General features: G+C 38.1%; 1 long non-coding RNA gene across 1 annotated transcript in view; it reads left to right on the top strand.

The window, feature by feature from the left end:
* Positions 1 to 18105, top strand: part of LOC132476701 (uncharacterized) — a 57983-nt gene extending 39878 nt beyond the window's left edge. Inside the window, exon 4 of the long non-coding RNA XR_009530162.1 lies at positions 18066 to 18105. This is a non-coding gene — a long non-coding RNA (uncharacterized LOC132476701). The remainder of the gene's footprint in view (positions 1 to 18065) is intronic.
* Positions 18106 to 19486: the final 1381 nt, after the last annotated feature.

Genomic DNA, 19486 nt, shown 5'->3' with positions numbered 1-19486 from the left:
TGAGAACTATAAAACCATAGATCCAAGGAGTTTAACAAATCTTTAACACAAGAAGCATGAAGAAGACTATATCAAGGCACATCATAATCTAATTTCTTAAAGCTTAGATAAAGAGAAAGTCTTAATCCCTATTCTTCATCCCTGCTGCCTTAGGTTTGGTCCTCTTATGTCTTAGCTGGATATTTACAGTAGCCTCCAACTAATCTCCTTACCTTTCATTTACTTCCCCACCAGTCTTCTCCTTTTCACCACTATCAGAGAAGGGAGTTCTTGACTACTCACTGAATAAAATCCAAATCTCTTAGCATGGCATATCCAACCCTTTCCCCGCTCTCCAACCTCAATACCTCCCTTCACCCACAACTACTTGCATCCTCCAGCCACGTGGAACTATTTGTGGAAAGAGCTGTCCTCTCTCTGGCCTCTGTGCCTTACATGTACTGTTGCCTTAGCCCTTCCTTTACTTGATTTATTAATCTGTGGTTCCACTAATCTCTAAGTTTTTGGAAGGCAGGGACTATCTTTCTTCTCTTCAGTGCCTGCTACATAGCTCAATACATATTTTCAAGTGAGTGAAATTTTCATTTAAAATTATTTTTATTTATTAACAGCCCAACAGTCTGGGAAATCTATAGTCATACACCTATACATTGAGATTGAAGAGAAACTGTCTTTATTTTCACAAGCCAGAAAAGTTTCTTCTCAATACAAGGTATTGCTGGCTGTTAATACATTTGTCTTTGGCTTCATTTAATTTTTAGCTTACTGAGATTCATGAAAAAAAAATTTCAATTGATGATTGTGCTTAAATAAGCTATTAAAATGGTATCATTTAGCATCAGTAATACTCACTAAAATGCCTGAGAATGGCTGAGTTTTCTAGATGTCTTAAATATGTGGCAGTTTCTTTTATGAATGAGCATTCAACATGTTCCATTTCCACAAAAAAAGGTGGGAGCTCTTTTGATAACTGCCAGAAAAGAAAATCACTGAGAGTGTATATTCATTCCTGCAAACAATTAGGATAGTTTTTACACATATTCAGAGACTGTCTGCATAGGTATTACAGCCTCCATGCAGAAACTAGTGGCCCATTCACTGCCACTGGGCTTGTAGAACGTGCCCAGGTGGATGGAGAAGGCATAGACTAGGGCTTTATAAATTAATAAAGTTAATGTTTAAGACCAACTGTATTGAGGTAAGTAGAAATATGATTTCGTTAAATTGTTTTTAAACTAATTGGATTGAAATTCATAAAAAGTTCCATTAGTGAGTTCCCCTTCAAGCAGTGAATCTGAAGTAGGATTGGGGAAGTCATATGCCCTTATGAAGACATAGTGTTGTTTTCAAAAGGCAGTCATCGACCCTTGAAAACTACAAACTATCCACCCTGAATCTGATTATGTGGAAGAAGGATTTTGTTATCTGATGGGAATGTGCTACACATGGAGATCCATTAGTACCTAGTGAGACTAAGATGTTAACCCCAAATTATAATGTTATTGGCCATGTTAAGGGTACTATAAGAGGACACAATTTTATCAGGAAATGTCTGATAGGCAGTGGAAGATATGTATCTTGAAAGAGATCTCAAATTCTGGAGATATTAATTTGAGTCATCAATTTGTATATGGGATTTGAAGCACTTAGAGTGGGTGAGATCACTCAAAGAGAATGTATGAAGCTGGAAGAAAATAGTGAAGTCGCTATTATCACCATCTCAACCATTTATTGAATGATTCTTACTGTATGCTAGGCATAGTGCCAAGTACTTTCTATCCATTATCTCATTTAACCTTCGCAAAAACCCTACACAGTTAGGTGCTCTGGAGTCTTTGGCAATGCTAACATTTAGGAGACTGGCAGCTGAGGGTGCTGTATCAAGTGGGTCTGAAAAGGAGCCATCAGAGAAAAAGGAGGAGGTGATGTCATAGAAATCAAGGCAAGATAGTATTTGAGGAAGGGAGAGGTCAGCAGTGCCACATGCTGCAGAGATGCCGAGGGAAATGAGGAGTACAGAGGAGCCACTGGCTTGCCAATTCAGAGGTTGAGGATGATCTGGGAAACATTTTCAAAAGTGGTGAGGGAGGGATGAGAGACATATTACAAAGGGTTGAGGAAAGAATGGAATGCGCAGAGGAGAGGCAATTAGGAGGGGAAATTTAGGCTAGAAAGGGAAATAGAGTGGAACTTAAGAGGAGAGTGGTAGGGGAAGAGAGAAAAGAACAAATAGAAAAGACAAGACTAAGAGCCTAGCCAAGGTGTACTATTTCCAGAAAGAAGGTAAGTATAGAAGAGAGAGAAAAGATGGAGCATGAAGGTATGATTAAGAGGTCTAGTGTTAGGGTGAGCTTTGAACAGGGAGAGGGTCTCTTAGTGAGATTAAAAGAAAGGAGAAGTAGAAGATATAAAAAGAGCTCAGGGGAGTTTACTACTAGGGGGTTCTTTTTTGTTCTGAAAAGTAGGAGGCAAAATCACCTGCTTCAAATTAGGTGGGCAGGGGTCTTGAAAAAAGTGGGAAAGGTTTTGATACGGGGCGTAACTACTCATATTCAAAAAGATGGACTCTAATCTGCTGAAGACTTTAAATCAGAGTTGTAAAATAGGAGAAAGTATATCCTAATAGGTCCTCCTCTCTTATAAAAAAACATGTTTCCAGACTCTCTAGATAGAGCCCTGCCTTGAATTTGGGGCATGGGGTTTTCTCTGTGGAGGGGAACTGAAAAAGGTGGTATGTAAAAGAGTAAAGGAGGAGGACAAAATGTGGAAAGTGCTCAAGAGCAGGTTATACACGTTTCAGAAATGCAGAGAAGGTAATTAAAATAGCCAAAGCCCCTGTGTTTTCCTCAAACCGTGGTTTGAACCTAAATGTGTACTGTGGATAGAATGCACTCTAAATGTGTCCAATGACAAATTTCTTGGAAATTTAACTACCTCTGGAGCTCTGGGAGAGATCTATACCTAACAGTCATCTTTAGAGGGCAGTGGTGATCTATCCAGGGATGTTATTTTAAATCAAAGCAAAATGTCTAATAACAAGTTACGTATCTGTAATGAAGAACATCTCCATTTCAAAGTATCACTTGAAATGAAACAGACATTCTATTAGAGTGTTTCTCAGATTGTGCTCTGAAGTACAATTGCATGGGGAGGGGGTTGGTTAGGGGTTGGGAGCAGGAGAGGATAGAAGAGATTAATGTGTTTTCTTGAACTAAATTAGAATCTCTGGAGTGGGGCCTGAAATCTAAATATTTTACAGACGTTCCAGGTAATTTTAAAAATGTTTTATTATGGAAAATTTCAATCCCATACAAAACCATTATCATATTAGATAATTCTTAGTTACACTAAAGATCTGTCTACTTCGATCATTGGGAAATTATGAGCTTATGCCCATATTTCCATCCATGGTTCCAAGGCTGTATGTATCTCACTGACATATCATTTCCCCAAAGGTTCACGATTATGTTTACATAATGGCAGATAGGTGTTTTAAATCGTGAATGGGTGTAGAATTTAAATTTTTTGGATACATATTGAGATGATTATACAGTTTTGAACTATATAAGTAAAGTTTCTAATGTAGAAGCATTCCTGTGATAAAAATCCTTCTTGGTAGTGAAATTGAGTTTGATTCCTTTATATTTTATTTGGGATTTTTGCAACTATGTTTATGAATAAGATTGGCCTGGATTTTTTTTTTTTTCTTCTCTTACTGTCATTGCTGGATTTTAGCTTCAAGGGTATGCTAGTCTCATAAACTAGCACAATTTATCAACATGTTTTAGCAACTGTTTTTTCACCATTGCTTCTTATACTCCCCTATTTCCTTCTTGGTTCATTTTTATTTTGTTTTGTTGTTTTTTTTTAAACCAAGAGTTGGCTAGCTGATTCATTCAGCAAATACTGTTTGCTCACCTACTATGAAAAGCACAGTTTAATTCTGACAGTACTGTGGTAAGTCAGTTAAAGTATCACTGCCATTGCTTTTTTTTTTCTTTCTACCTTTTGACCTCCTTCACTCATTTCTCCTACCCCCGCCCCCGCCCCCGACTTTGGCAACCACTAATCTGTTCTCTGTATCTAATGAGCTTGTTGTTGTCATTGTTTTTAAATTCCACATACAAGAGCGATCATAAGGTATTTGTTTTTCTCTATCTGACTTCTTTCACTTAGCATAATGCCCTTGAGGTCCATCCATTTTGTCACAAATGGCAAGATTTCATTCTTTTTTATGGCTAAATAATATTCGTGTGTGGGTGTGTGTTTGTGTATATCACAATTTCTTTATCCATTCATCCATTGATGGAAACTTGGTTCAGTTTTATACTGGTTTGAGTACATTCCTTAATAGGTCTTTCAGCAAGATTGTTTTGATGGTAAATATTCTAAGTCTCTGTAGTTCTTTAAATGCATTTATTTTGCTTTTACTCCTAAATTATAGTTTATCTGGATATAGTCTTTTACATTCACCCAGTCCATGGAGCCCTCTGGATTTCAACAGTTCTGAACCCACTTTATGTTCATTTCTCAGTTCAGCATTCCTGAACTACATAGGTAGTATGAATTTGAACCATGTGGCTAATTTAGTGCATACTTGGAGATCTAGTTTCTCTCCAATATCTATTTTCTATCCACAGTCCTGGCTAATGAGCCATAATTTCCTTGTGAACCCAAGGTATCAGAATAAAGAGATATGGGTGTGGCTACTTTGAAAAACAGTTTAGCAGTTCCTCAGAATGTTAAATACAGAGTTACCTTGTGAACCAACAATTCTATGTCTAGGTATCTACCCAAGAGAAGTGAAAACACATGTCCACACAAAAAATTGTGCATAAATGTGCATAACAGCATTATTCATAATAACCAAAAAGTAGAAGCAGGGCTTCCCTGGTGGCGCAGTGGTTGAGAATCTGCCTGCTAATGCAGGAGACACGGGTTCGAGCCCTGGTCTGGGAAGATCCCATATGCCACGGAGCAACTAGGCCCGTGAGCCACAACTACTGAGCCTGCGCGTCTGGAGCCTGTGCTCCACAACAAGAGAAGCCGCGATAGTGAGAGGCCCGCGCGCTGCGATGAAGAGTGGCCCCTGCTTGCCGCAACTAGAGAAAGCCCTTGCACAGAAACGAAGACCCAACACAGTCAAAAGTAAATAAATAAATAATAAAAATAAAGGAATTCCCTTTAAAAAAAAAAGTAGAAGCAACCTAAACATCCACCAACTGATAAATTGATAAACAAAATGTAGTATATTCATACATCAGAACATACAGCCATAAAAATAAATAAGTACTGATTAGTGCTACAACACTGATGAATTTTGAAAACATTATGCTAGTTATCCAGACACAAAGGCTACGTGTTGTATGATTTCATTTATATGAAATATCCCGAATAGACAAAACTACAGAGACCAAAAGTAGATTAGTGGTTGCCTAAGGCTGGGGAGTGGACGGAAGGGTGAGGGGGGTGAGAATGGTTGTTCATAGGTATAAAGTATCTTTTGGGGATGATAAAAATATTCTAAAACTAGATTATGATGATTGTTGCAGAACTCTGTAGATATACTAAAAACGATCGAATTGTACACTTTAAACTGGTGAACCTTATGGTAGATAAATTATATCTAAATAAAGCTTTTATTAAAAAAAAAAAAACTAGAGCAGGGGTTGGCAAATCTTTCTGTAAAGGGCCAAAGAATAAATATTTTAGACTTTGTGCACCATGTGGTCTCTGTCAAAACTATTCAACTCAGCCACTATAGCATGAAAGTAGCCATGGACAGTATGCAAATGAATGAGCATGGCTGCATTCCAATAAAACTTTATTTACAAAAACAGGTGGTGGGCCAGATTTGGCCTATGGGCTAGTTTGCTAACACCTAAGCTAGAGTGATAAGCAAAAGCTTAAGCCATGGAGGTATTGGAACCAGTTGTAGGTCATAGTCTGCAATTTTAACAATGCTACCGCAGGAGCTATCTGGCTTCAGCTTTCGCTTCAACTTCTTTTTTTTTTTTTTAACATCTTTATTGGAGTATAATTGCTTTACAATGTTCTGTTAGTTTCTGCTGTATAACAAAGTGAATCAGCTATATGTATACATATATCCCCATATCCCCTCCCTCTTGTGCCTCCCTCCCATCCTCCCTATCCCACTCCTCTAAGTGGTCACAAAGCACCAAGCTGATCTCCCTGTCCTATGCAGCTGCTTCCCACTAGCTATCTATCTTACATTTGGTAGTGTATATATGTCAATGCTACTCTCTCACTTTATCCCAGCTTACACTTCCCCCTTCCCGTGTCCTCAAGTCCATTCTCTATATCTGCATCTTTATTCTTCTCCTGCCCCTAGGTTCATCAGAACCATTTTTTTTAAGATTCCATATATATGTGTTAGCATACAGTATTTGTTTTTCTCTTTCTGACTTACTCTGTATGACACACTTTAGGTCCATCCACCTCACTATAAATAACTCAGTTTCGTTTCTTTTTATGGCTGAGTAATATTCCATTGTATACATGTGGCACATCTTCTTTATACATTCTTCTGTCGATGGACACTTAGGTTGCTTCCATGTCCTGACTATTGTAAACAGTGCTGCACTGACCATTGTGGTACATGTCTCTTTTTGAATTATGGTTTTCTCAGAGTATATGCCCAGTAGTGGGATTGCTAGATCATATGGTAGTTCTATTTTTAGTTTTTTAAGGAACCTCCATACTGTTCTCCATAGTGGCTGTATCAATTTACATTCCCACCAACAGTGCAAGAGGGTTCCCTTTTCTCCACACCCTGTCCAGCATTTATTGTTTGTAGATTTTTTGATGATGGCCATTCTGACCGATGTGAGGTGATACCTCATTGTAGTTTTGATTTGCATTCCTCTAATGATTAGTGATGTTGAGCATCCTTTCAGGTCTTTGTTGGCAATCTGTATATCTTCTTTGGAGAAATGTCTGTTTAGGTCTTCTGCCCATTTTTGGATTGGGTTTTTTTTTTTTTTTTTTTGATATTGAGCTGCATGAGCTGCTTGTATATTTTGGAGGTTAATCCTTTGTCAGTTGCTTCGTTTGAAAATATTTTCTCCCAATCTGAGGGTTGTCTTTTCCTCTTGTTTATGGTTTCCTTTGCTGTGCAAAAGCTTTGAAGTTTCATTAGGTCCCATTTGTTTATTTTTGTTTTTATTTCCATTTCTCTAGGAGGTGAATCAAAAAGGATCTCGCTGTGATTTATGTCACAGAGTGTTCTGCCTACATTTTCCTCTAAGAGTTTTATAGTGTCCAACCTTACCTTTAGGTCTTTCATCCATTTTGAGTTTATTTTTGTGTATGGTGTTAGGAAATGTTCTAATTTCATTCTTTTACATGTAGTTGTCCAGTTTCCCCAGCACCACTTATTGAAGAGACTGTCTTTTCTCCACTGTATATTCTTGCCTCCTTTATCAAAGATAAGCTGACCATGTGTGCATGGGTTTATCTTTGGGCTTTCTATCCTGTTCCGTTGATCTATATTTCTGTTTTTGTGCCAGTACCATACTGTCTTGATTACTGTAGCTTTGTAGTATAGTCTGAAGTCTGGGAGCCTGATTCCTCCAGCTCGGTTTTTCTTTCTCAAGTTTGCTTTGACTATTCAGGGTCTTTTATGTTTCCATACAAATTGTGCAATTTTTTGTTCTACTTCTGTGAAAAATGCCATTGGTAGTTTGATTGGGATTGCATTGAATCTGTAGATTGCTTTGGGTAGTATAGTCATTTTGACAATGTTGATTCTTCCAGTCCAAGAACATGGTATATTTCTCCTTGGTCTTTAATTTCTTTCATCAGTGTCTTTTAGTTTTCTGCATACAGGTCTTTTGTTTCCTTAGGTAGTAGGTTTATTCCTAGGTATTTTATTCTTTTTGTTGCAATGGTAAATGGGAGTGTTTCCTTAATTTCTCTCTCAGATTTTTCATCGTTAGTTTATAGGAATGCAAGAGATTTCTGTGCATTAATTTTGTATCCTGCTACTTTACCAAATTCATTGATTAGCTCTAGTAGTTTTCTGGTAGCATCCTTTAGGATTCTCTATGTGTAGTATCATGTCATCTGCAAGGAGTGACAGCTTTACTTCTTCTTTTCCGATTTGGATTTCTTTATTTCTTTTTCTTCTCTGATTGCCATGGCTAAAACTTCCAAAACTATGTTGAATAATAGTGGTGAGAGTGGACATCCTTGTCTTGTTCCTGATCTTAGAGGAAATGGTTTCAGTTTTTCACTATTGACAACGATGTTGGCTGTGGGTTTGTCATATATGGCCTGTATTATGTCGAGGTAGGTTCCTTCTATGCCTACTTTCTGAAGAGTTTTTATCATAAATGGGTGTTGAATTTTGTCAAAAGCTTTTTCTGCATCTATGGAGATTATCATATGGTTTTTAGCCTTCAGTTTGTTAGTATGGTGTATCACATTGATTGATTTGCATATATTGAAGAATCCTTGCATTCCTATGATAAACCCCACTTGATCATGGTGTATGATCCTTTTAATGTGCCGTTGGATTCTGTTTGCTAATGTTTTGTTTAGCTTTTTTGCATCTATGTTCATTAGTGATATTGTCCTGTAGTTTTCTTTTTCTGTGACATCTTTATCTGGTTTTGGTATCAGGGTGATGGTGGCCTCATAGAATGAGTGTTCCTCCCTCTGCTCTATTTTGGAAGAGTTTGAGAAGGATAGGTGTTAGCTCTTCTCTAAATATTTGATAGAATTCACCTGTGAAGCCATCTGGTCCTGGGCTTTTGTTTGTTGGAAGATTTTAATCACAGTTTCAATTTCAGTGCTTGTCATTGGTCTATTTATATTTTCTATTTCTTCCTTGTTCAGTCTTGGCAGGTTGTGCTTTTCTAAGAATTTGTCTATTTCTTCCAGGTTGTCCATTTTATTGGCATATAGTTACTTGTAATAATCTCTCATGATCCTTTCTATTTCTGCAGTGTCAGTTGTTACTTCTCCTTTTTCATTTCTAATTCTGTTGATTTGAGTCTTCTCCCTTTTTTTCTTCATGAGTCTGGCTAATGGTTTATCAATTTTGTTTATCTTCTCAAAGAACCACCTTTTAGTTTTATTGATCTTTGCTATTGCTTCCTTCATTTCTTTTTCACTTCTTTCTGATCTGATCTTTATGATTTCTTTCCTCCTGCTAACTTTGGGGTTTGTTGGTTCTTCTTTCTCTAGTTGTTTTAGGTGTAAGGTTAGGTTGTTTATTTGAGATTTTTCCGGTTTATTGAGGTAGGATTGTATTGCCATAAACTTCCCTCTTAGAACTGAATTTGCTGCATCCAATAGGTTTTGGGTCTTCGTGTTTTCATTGTCATTTGTTTCTAGGTATTTGTTGATTTCCTTTTTGATTTCTTCATTGATCTCTTGGTTATTTAGTAGTGTATTGTTTAGCCTCCATGTGTTTGTATTTTTTACAGTTTTTTCTCCTGTCATTGATATCTAGTCTCATAGTGTTGTGGTTGGAAAAGATACTTGATATGATTTCAGTTTTCTTTAGTTTACCAAGGCTTGATTTGTGACACAAGATATGATCTGTCCTGGAGAATGTTCCATGAGCACTTGAGAAGAAAGTGTGTTCTGTTGTTTTTGGATGGAATGTCCTATAAATATCAATGAAGTCCATCTTGTCTAATGTGTCATTTAATGTTTGTGTTTCCTTATTTATTTTCGTTTTGGGTGATCTGTCCATTGGTGAAAGTGGGGTGTTAAAGTCCCTTACTATGATTGTGTTACTGTCGATTTCCCTTTTATGGCTGTTAGGATTTGCCTTATGTATTGAGGTGCTCGTATGTTGGGTGCATAAATATTTACAATTGTTATATCTTCTTCTTGGATTGATCTCTTGATCATTATGTAGTGTCCTTCTTTGTCTCTTGTAATAGTCTGTATTTTAAAGTCTATTTTGTCTGATATGAGAATTGCTACTCCAGCTTTCTTTTGATTTCCATTTGCATGGAATGTCTTTTTCCATCCCCTCACTTTCAGTCTGTATGTGTCCCTAGGTCTGAAGTTGTTCTCTTATAGACAGCCTACATACGGGTCTTGTTTTTGTATCCATTCAACCAGTCTATGTCTTTTGGTTGGAGCATTTAATCCATTTACCTTTAAGGTAATTATCAATATATATGTTCCTATTACCATTTTTTTCATTGTTTTGGGTTTGTTTTTGTAGGTCTTTTCCTTCTCTTATGTATCCTGCCTAGAGAAGTTCCTTTAGCATTTGTTGTAGAGCTGGTTTGGTGATGCTGAATTCTCTTAACTTTTGCTTGTCTGTAAAGGTTTTAATTTCTCTGTCAAATCTGAATGAGGTCCTTGCTGGGTAGAGTAATCTTGGTTGTAGATTTTTCCCTTTCATCACTTTAAATATGTCCTGCCACTCCCTTCTGGCTTGCAGAGTTTCTGCTGAAAGATCAGCTGTTAACCTTATGGGGATTCCCTTGTATTTTATTTGTTGCTTTTCCCTTGCTGCTTTTAACATTTTTTCTTTGTATTTAATATTTGATAGTTTGAATAATATGTGTCTTGGCGTGTTTCTCCTTGGATTTATCCCGTATGGGATTCTCTGCGCTTCTTGGACTTGATTGACTATTTCCTTTCCCATGTTAGGGAAGTTTTCAACTATAATCTCCTCAAATATTTTCTCAGACCCTTTCTTTTTCTCTTCTTCTTCTGGGACCCCTATAATTCGAATGTTGGTGCATTTAATGCTGTCCCAGAGGTCTCTGAGACTGTCCTCAATTCTTTTCATTCTTTTTTCTTTATTCTGCTCTGCAGCAGTTATTTCCACTATTTTATCTTCCAGGTCATTTATCCGTTCTTCTACCTCAGTTATTCTGCTATTGATTCCTTCTAGAGAATTCTTAATTTCATTTATTGTATTGTTCATCATCGTTTGTTTGCTCTTTAGTTTTTCTAGGTCCTTGTTAAACGTTTCTTGTATTTTCTCCATTCTATTTCCAAGATTTTGGATCATCTTTACTATCATTTCTCTGAATTCTTTTTCAGGTAGAATGCCTATTTCTTCATTTGTTTGGTCTGGTGGGTTTTTATCTTGCTCCTTCATCTGCTGCATATTTCTCTGTTGTCTCATTTTGTTTAACTTACTGTGTTTAGGGTCTCCTTTTTGCAGGCTGCAGGTTCATAGTTCCTGTTGTTTTTGGTGTCTGCCCCCAATGGGTGAGTTTGGTTCAGTGGCTTGTGCAGATTTACTGGTGGAGGAGGCTGGTGCCTGTGTTCTGGTGGGTGGGACAGGATATTGTCTTTCTGGTGGGCAGGGCCACATCCTGCGGTGTATTTTGGGGTGTCTGTGAACTTACTATGATTTTAGGCAGCCTTTATGCTAATGGGTGGGGTTGCATTCTTGTCTTGCTATTTGTTTGGCATGGGGCATCCAGCAATGGAGCTTGCTGGCCGTTGGGTGGAGCCAGGTCTTAGTTGAGATGGAGATCCTGGGAGAGCTTTCACCGATTGATATTATGTGGGGCCGGGAGGTCTCTGGTGGTCCAATGTCGTAGAATTGGCTCCTTCACCTCGGAGGCTAAGGCCTGACACCTGTCTGGAGCACCAAGAACCTCTGACATGTTGACCTCCAAATGGATAAATCCTTTCTTTGTGTGAATAAAGGTGGCCTTCGAGTTCCAGGTTTCAGGGAATTGGCCCACGGTCCCAAGGACGGTCGCGGCTTTAGCTGGTGGGGTCCCTCCAGAGCCAGCAGCTTCAGTGAGGCCACCCTCCCATTGGGCTCCAGGGCAGCTCAGTGACAGTGGAGGGAAGAGACCCCAAGCCTGGAGTTCCAGCTCTGTGGAAACCTGGCTTCAACTTTTTCTTACTACTCTGATATTGATTTCTAGCACCTGGGGATTTCTTGTTCTCGTTTTAGAAATCAACCATGGTTTTAAATGTATTTTTGTATTTTATCCATTAATTCTTTGTGCTTAGAAATGTCAAGGAGACTTCCTGCCTCAGTCTAGACTGCCAAAATGGCCAAAATTTGCATATACGCTAAGTCCCTGTGTATTCCTCCAATCTCATCTTTTACTACTCCTTTACTCTCTCAGTACGTTTTAGTCACACTGACCTTTTTCCTGTGTTAGGGCCTTTCAGATAGCTCTTTTCTCTGCCCCTAAATCTTCACTTGGCAGGCAACTTCTTATCATCAAGTCAAATATCATTTAGCCCTCTCCAGATACTCAATCTAATTTGTTCCTCCTCACCCCCAAAGTCTATCTCACTACCTCATTCTTTTTTCTTCATAAGAGAGTCATTAGGCAGGTGACTTTGTCTCTGCCCAAGCTCTGAGTAGGTACTTTTCTTTTGGGATTCTGTTCATGAGTGAGCAGTGCTAACTGGGCCTCCAGCTTTCATCACTGTGTGTTCTGCTTTTGCTCCTATCTGCCCATGGCTTGTGTTCAATCCTGGTTCCTATGGGTTCTGAGGCTTTGGCTTCTACTTGTTACTGTGGATTCTTGGGTATTTGTTTTTATTGTTTGAGGGAAATATCCCCATTTTTGCTTCTTGAATATTTTTCATCTTCTTGTTTTTGACTACAGCCCAAAATTTTAAAAATATATACATTACATGTATAAAATTATATAAAAATTAGCATGATACATATAAATATATATATGTATTTAAAATTTTATCTACTATTTTATGGGTTTGTAGCAGAAGAGAGGAGACTGCAATATATGTAAAAATTTTTTTTTTTTTTTTTTTCTTTTTGCGGTATGCGGGCCTCTCACTGTTGTGGCCTCTCCCGTTGCGGAGCACAGGCTCCGGATGCGCAGGCCCAGTGGCCATGGCTCACGGGCCCAGCCGCTCCGCGGCATATGGGATCCTCCCAGACCGGGGCACGAACCCGTATCCCCTGCATCGGCAGGCGGACTCTTAACCACTGCGCCACCAGGGAGGCCCTGTAAAAATTTTTAACAACTTGACACAGAAGTCACAGATAGCCATTCTTTAAAAACAATGCCATTGCTGCCATTGATCTTTTTCAACAAGTAACATGATTCCCTTGATGAAATACAGGACTCAGTCCTGTCTGGAACAACAGTGGGGTTTCTGTCTCTTCTAGTAAGCTCATTGGGGCTCACTAAAATAGATAGTCTAAAATAGACAGTCTGCTTTATGGCCTCCTACCCTGTTTTCCTCTTTGCTACTTACTGAAGTGTTACAGACTGATTGATTGATAGCTGCTCCTAGCTGCACTCTACCATTGTTTGACCAATGTCCATTCCTCTAACTGTGAACATTCACCATCTTTTCTTTTTCTCCACTGCCCACCTCACCACCCTCCAACACACACACACACACACACACACACACACACACACACACACACACCATAACACTAGATTCCCTGCTTCGATTGCCTTCCTCTTGAGCCTGGAGTTGATAAGCAAAGTTTGATGAGTTGTGCCCAAGTGAAGTAAGCAGTCCATTTTAATGGGGCCACCTATGCAAACTACTACTCTAATTTGCTTTATATACGTTCTCCAAAAGTAAATTGCCTTCCCTGCACAAAATGCAGTTATAAGCACATATACTTTTATTATATAAATATAGCGTATTACTTGTTAGTCTCTAAAATGCAAATGTAGCATGAATATTTTGGTTAGATGAGGAGTGGAGTGGTTCTGAATAGCGAGTCTGCATTGATCTGTTTCTTAGTTAATGGTCACACTTAGTTCAATAAATATTTTTGAGCACTTACTGTGACCAGCTTATAGTGGAAGGTCTAAGCTGCTAATACAGAAGGACTCCAGAAACAGTTATTTAAACAAGATAGATGTGTATTTCTCCCTCATACAACAACCTGGGAGGCAAGCATTCCAGCAAGGAAAATGGAGATTGAGAGACAAAGCAATCTCTGTTGTACCAACCTTGTGCCAGGCTTTGTAGTAAGCCCAGGGACAGATCCAGGTTTTGTAGATCCTGAAGCTTATACAAAATTGGAGGCCCTCTTTAAGTAAGAGAATATAAAATAATAAATACAAAATTAAGTACAGGAACCTGAGCAAACGAAGGTCCCTAAAGCAAAAGTTTAATTAGCTTTTCAGTAAATCCAGCCATGAGTAGGCTCCTGCTGTCCAGAGCAAGATTTAGATTGTCTAAACAAGTCAATTAGAGACCTATATAAGTTGTAGTATAGTATTGTAATTGACTAAATGGTCTGAAATAATTTCAGAATCTTTTGCCTTACTAAGTGCTATGGATAGTCATGAAGGACTGAGTAAAGGGAAAGAGGAATGTTTGTTGGAGTTATCCATAAAGGCTTCTTAAAGAAGGTGTAGCTAGACCCTAAAGGATGGGGCAGACTTGGAAGGGTATAATAAAGGGCAGAAGCTATTCCTGGTACGGATCCACATATGCAAAGTTTTGAAGGCAGGAATGAGCAGAGCATTTGGGAAATGTGGGGACACTTAGACTTGTCAACTGAAAAAAAAATGCACAACATAAAAACTGTGAGTTAAGTATTATTCTGAGGACTATAGCCCAGGATATCTCTCAGCCACTCAGATAGCTCTGAGGAAATTCTCCAAAGAGATAAGGGAGGAGCCAGGATATACGTGAACTTTTTTTGCTGGGAAAAACATGTAGTCGAGCATAAAAAGATTACTGCCAATCACAAAGAAAGGACATCTCAAATTAATGATTTTAGTGCTTTTCTATGTACAGGAAGATGCAAGAATCTGGGGGTCACTGAAATTTCTCCTTAGAGAATTATCTTAATTATCTAGGGGCCAGTATATCCAAAGCATAGAATGCTTCCTGTTTTTCTCCATCCTGAATTCCCCTCAGGGTACATTGTGGGCGACTGCAGTGGCTAATGACTTGATCCTAGAACTGGAATGGCAGGCAACATTTTTTTCTTTATAGACTGGAACTAGACTTAATATTGAGGAACAATAGGAAGATTAGGCAGAGACAAATGTTGAAGTGTCCTGCTGAGATGCCAGAGTGAGGCTTCTGGATTTGATAAGACTAAGAGTGGGCAAACTGTGGTCAGCAAGAGGCCAAATTTGTCTTACCTCCTGTTTTTGTAAATAAAGTTTTATTGTAACACAGACATGCCCACTTCTTTACGTATTTCTGTGGCTGTTTTCCAGCAAAGGCAGAGTTGAGTATTGCCACAGAAACCTTATAGCCCACAAAACCTTTATAGGAAGTTTGCTGGTCCCTGAGATAAAGCACTTGACGCAAGTGGGATTTTAGGGAAAGACTTTGATTATTAGTTTAATCTAAGACTGTATGCTAAGACTGATCTAAGACTTAAGGCATTTTCAGAAGCTTTCATCCATAAATGATGAGAATCTTAGGTCAAAGAACAGGGACATACAAAATCCTCTAATAAAGAAGAGAATTAAGGTTTTACTGGAGACCATTTTTAAAAATCTGATATATTTACAGCTTCTTAACTAAATCTCCAAGGCAGGTTTAGAAAACTTTAATTGAAATTTAATTTCTTACTTTGCAGAAAATGTGCCTTAAGGGATAATTTAGGTTGAAATGAAATCTCATTGTCTTGCTTTAAAACAGTTCTTGAACCATTATTTGTTTTTTCTTGCTGTTCTCTTGTTTCTGAATCTTTCACAAAACAATTGGGACCAATTATGTTCCATGCAATTAAAATCAAATAGTTTGTGCCAAGCAGCTCTTTAATGCAGCTGCTTCCCCTTAATCTTGGGCATTTTTTATGACACTGTTTCCCCTCCTGAAGCTCTCTCATTCTATGGTGGAGGCATTTGCAAATTAACATTCCCAGCAAATGTTTTATAGACTTCACATTTTTCTGAACAATATCTTCTTCCCTATGGTGACGCCCAGGAGCACACACAGGTTCAATAAAGTGTTTTTATATTCACAAACATGCAGCAGAAAACAGTTTAAGGTTATCATAGCTTGGGAATTACACCTAGGAAATAAAAATGTAACATTTAAGATGATGACAAAATGTTCCCCCTAAAAAATTACTTTCACTGATTGACATCTGTGCCCCCAATTTCCACACTTTCACAATCAATTGACATTTATTGAAATCTTAAAATGTGCATGGCAATGGAGACACCAAGAAATATGACACCTGCTTCCTGATCTCTTATAATCTAGAGCAGCAACTCTTAAACTTTTGGTTTCAGGACATCTTTCCACTTTGTAAAATTTGAGGATCCCAAAGCTTTTGTTTATGTGAGTTTTATCTACTAATATTTAACATATTAGAAATAAAGAATGAGAAAATATTTAAATATTTCTTTATTCATTTTAAAATAACAATATTATGCCTATTACAACTTAACAAAAATACCATATTTTTATGAAAACTATATTGTCTAAGACAAAAAAGTAAACGGTCTAAATCAGCCAAGAAAACCATATTTCTCAGGTTTTTAAAGACCAATATCTCTTTCAATATACTGAATATCTTTCTTAAACTACACATAATCTCTTTTTAAATTCCCCTATCTTGAGAAACCCTACAGCAGAAGAACAAACTGCACCAGGGATGCATTCACACTCAGCATAGGCTGTGGAGATGGTCTTAAGGAAGCATTTTCATCACGTATATAAACAGGGAAACATCAACGTGATGATTTTACATTCTACACACTTGACTATCTTGTAAAACTTGGAATGTGAATTTTAGGATCAATTTGGAAGGCAGAATTTGCAAATATACTTAGTTTACCGATAAGAAGATTTCCCTTCCAGTAATATATATTAGGGTTGTATAATTTAATGAGAAGACCAAGTTTATCAGTGCCATTCAGTGCAAATATTGCAGTTTCATTCATAATTGCAAAATCTTGGAAGCAACCCAGATGTCCAAAAAAAGTAATGAAAAGATTGGAATTATTTTACATTTATGTGAATCTCTTTAATGTCTGGCCTAATAAAAGACAACTGGATTCTCATATCTGCTTTTGCATTTAGTCTGTCAGGATATCACGTGTCATATAGCATCAAGAAAATTCCACTTGTGAGAGAATCAGAGTTAAAAAGGCAAATAATGTCCTAATATTATTTTGAAAACAGTTTTGACCTCATGTACCGACTGAAAGGTTCTCAGGGACCCCGAAGGGTCCTTGGATCACACTTTGAAAATCCATGTTCTACAGTGAGAAAGGGGATCTATATATGAAAAAGAAAAACGACAAAATAGGCAGCATATTTCAAGTGACAAAGAAAAGGGATTTCAGATTTTCAAGGGAGCTGTAATAACACCGGTAAAGAGAAAGGTAGAGATAAGGAAGGAGGAAAATGTTCTGGAAAATAAGTAGGATTAGACCTTGGCCTTAAAGGAATCATAGGGCTAATAAGTGGAGCTCTTAGAAGAGGGACTTCCAAAGGATTAATTGAATAAAAGTACCAGCAGAAATAGCAGCCATATGCAGGAGGCAGTAAGGAAACCAATCAGTTGAAAAGGAGGATTTTCATGTATCAATGGGTGAGCATTCTAGCTCTTTTAAGCAAAAGGGAGAAAGTTTTCATGCAGAAAAATTAGATCAAGAAGAGCTATCAAGAAGAGCAGGATCGGGCCTCCCTGGTGGCGCAGTGGTTGAGAGTCCGCCTGCCGATGCAGGGGATACGGGTTCGTGCCCCGGTCTGGGAGGATCCCATATGCCGCGGAGCGGCTGGGCCCGTGAGCCATGGCCGCTGGGCCTGCGCGTCCGGAGCCTGTGCTCCGCAACGGGAGAGGCCACAACAGTGAGAGGCCCGCATACAGCAAAAAGAAAAAAAAAAAAAAAAAAAAGAAGAGCAGGATCCCACCTCTCAACCAGTCACCACAGCCTGACAGGAAATCTGTTAGGAAGGGTGCTGGGTAGATGGAACTAAAAACCACTACCATATGGTTGGAAGAGCAATAGATGATAGTGTGGAAAAAAAGTTAGGGTCAGCGTATAAAAGACCTTGAATATCATACCAAAGAGTTTGGACTTTATCCTATGAGCAACAGGGAGCCACTGAAAATTTTGACCAGAGAAAGAATATGATCCTTGAACTTATATAACCCTTGTCACTTTCTTCAGGTCGGACCATGTCTTCTTCATCCCTGTGTCTTTCAGTGCATCACAAATGTAGCCTTGCTAACAGCAGGCTGTCCATAACAGTTGAATTGTTGAGTGATCAGATTCATATAAATAGACTTCGGGGACGTGGTACACAGGACAAAGGTAAGAGGCTATTGTGGTATTTATTATATTATTATTCACTTATTCAATAAATATTTGTTGAATATGAAATATGTACCAAACACTCTGCTGGGAATTCGCAATTCAGAAATAAAGTTATCCTTTCTGCTCTTGAGGAGTTTATAGTGTAGTGGAAAGGAGGCAGTCAACAAATCAAACACTATATTCTATTTGATAAATGCCCTGAGGGAACACAGAAGCAGACTGCCTAATACAGTCCTAGAAGGTTGTGGAAGATTCCCTGTTGTGAAAAAAACCCTCTCTTGTATATGCACAAATGCTTTACCTGGCCAAAACGTTGCTAGCAATTTTAGAAATGAGAGAAATAAAGAACTGTGTCATTTCAGTTGTGAGAGAAGAAGCAAGAAGCATGATTTAACTCAGAGCTTAATAAGAATTAAACGGTGAGTCCCGAAAAGAAGTAAACTGATTCCAGTTATGTGTCACTCTTCTCCACTGCCCATCCATCCCACTGAAACTACTGAGGGCAATTATAATCACACTTTTATTCATGTTCACAAAATGAAAGAACAAAAAAACAGGTGAGTACTAACTGTGTGCGCGGCAGTGTGCTAAACACTCTACATATATTATTTCCTCTAACTCTTATTGCAGCATTGAGATCATTACTATTATTATAGCTCCCTAAGAACTTTACTCAAAGTCCCAAGACCAGCCAGAAGCCCAGAGAAGATTGAAGCCCAGATCTGATGACTGTGTCATGCTGCAGTCTTTATGATCAGACAAGATTTTGATTCTCCATAAGTGAAAGAAAGAAAAACAGCCTCAGCAAAGGGATGGGAGGGTAGGAAGAAAATGAACAGAAGTGAAATCCATCGACTCCACAGTTTTGCCTACAGCATGCCTTGTTTTTTTATCACATGGGGGAATAATATAAAACAATAATCAAAAGAGTGTTAATCATTGAGTTACAAGAGGACAGTTAGAAATAGGAGGGAAAACTTAGGGTATGAAATTGTAAGTCTGTTATAATGGACTTTTAAACATTTTAATAATTAAAATAATCTCTTATCTGTAGAGCTGTGGTTACTATAGAAGCATTATGCTTTGGGGGACAGGATCCATTTTCCCAGGACCTACTATAAGTCATTTGAAGAAAGGCCCATCAAGATAAAATAAGTTTAGTTCTTTCAAGGACAATAATGAGCCCAATTTTAGGTATGAAGTGTACATTCAGTTTCAACACAAAGACTTCCTGAAGGGAGACTATTTTCTCCTTAAGTAGAAGCTTCTAAAGA

Source organism: Mesoplodon densirostris, chromosome 16 (genome assembly GCF_025265405.1).
Source record: "Mesoplodon densirostris isolate mMesDen1 chromosome 16, mMesDen1 primary haplotype, whole genome shotgun sequence".
Lineage (NCBI taxonomy): Eukaryota > Metazoa > Chordata > Mammalia > Artiodactyla > Ziphiidae > Mesoplodon > Mesoplodon densirostris.
This window is presented reverse-complemented; position numbering and strand designations above follow the sequence as displayed.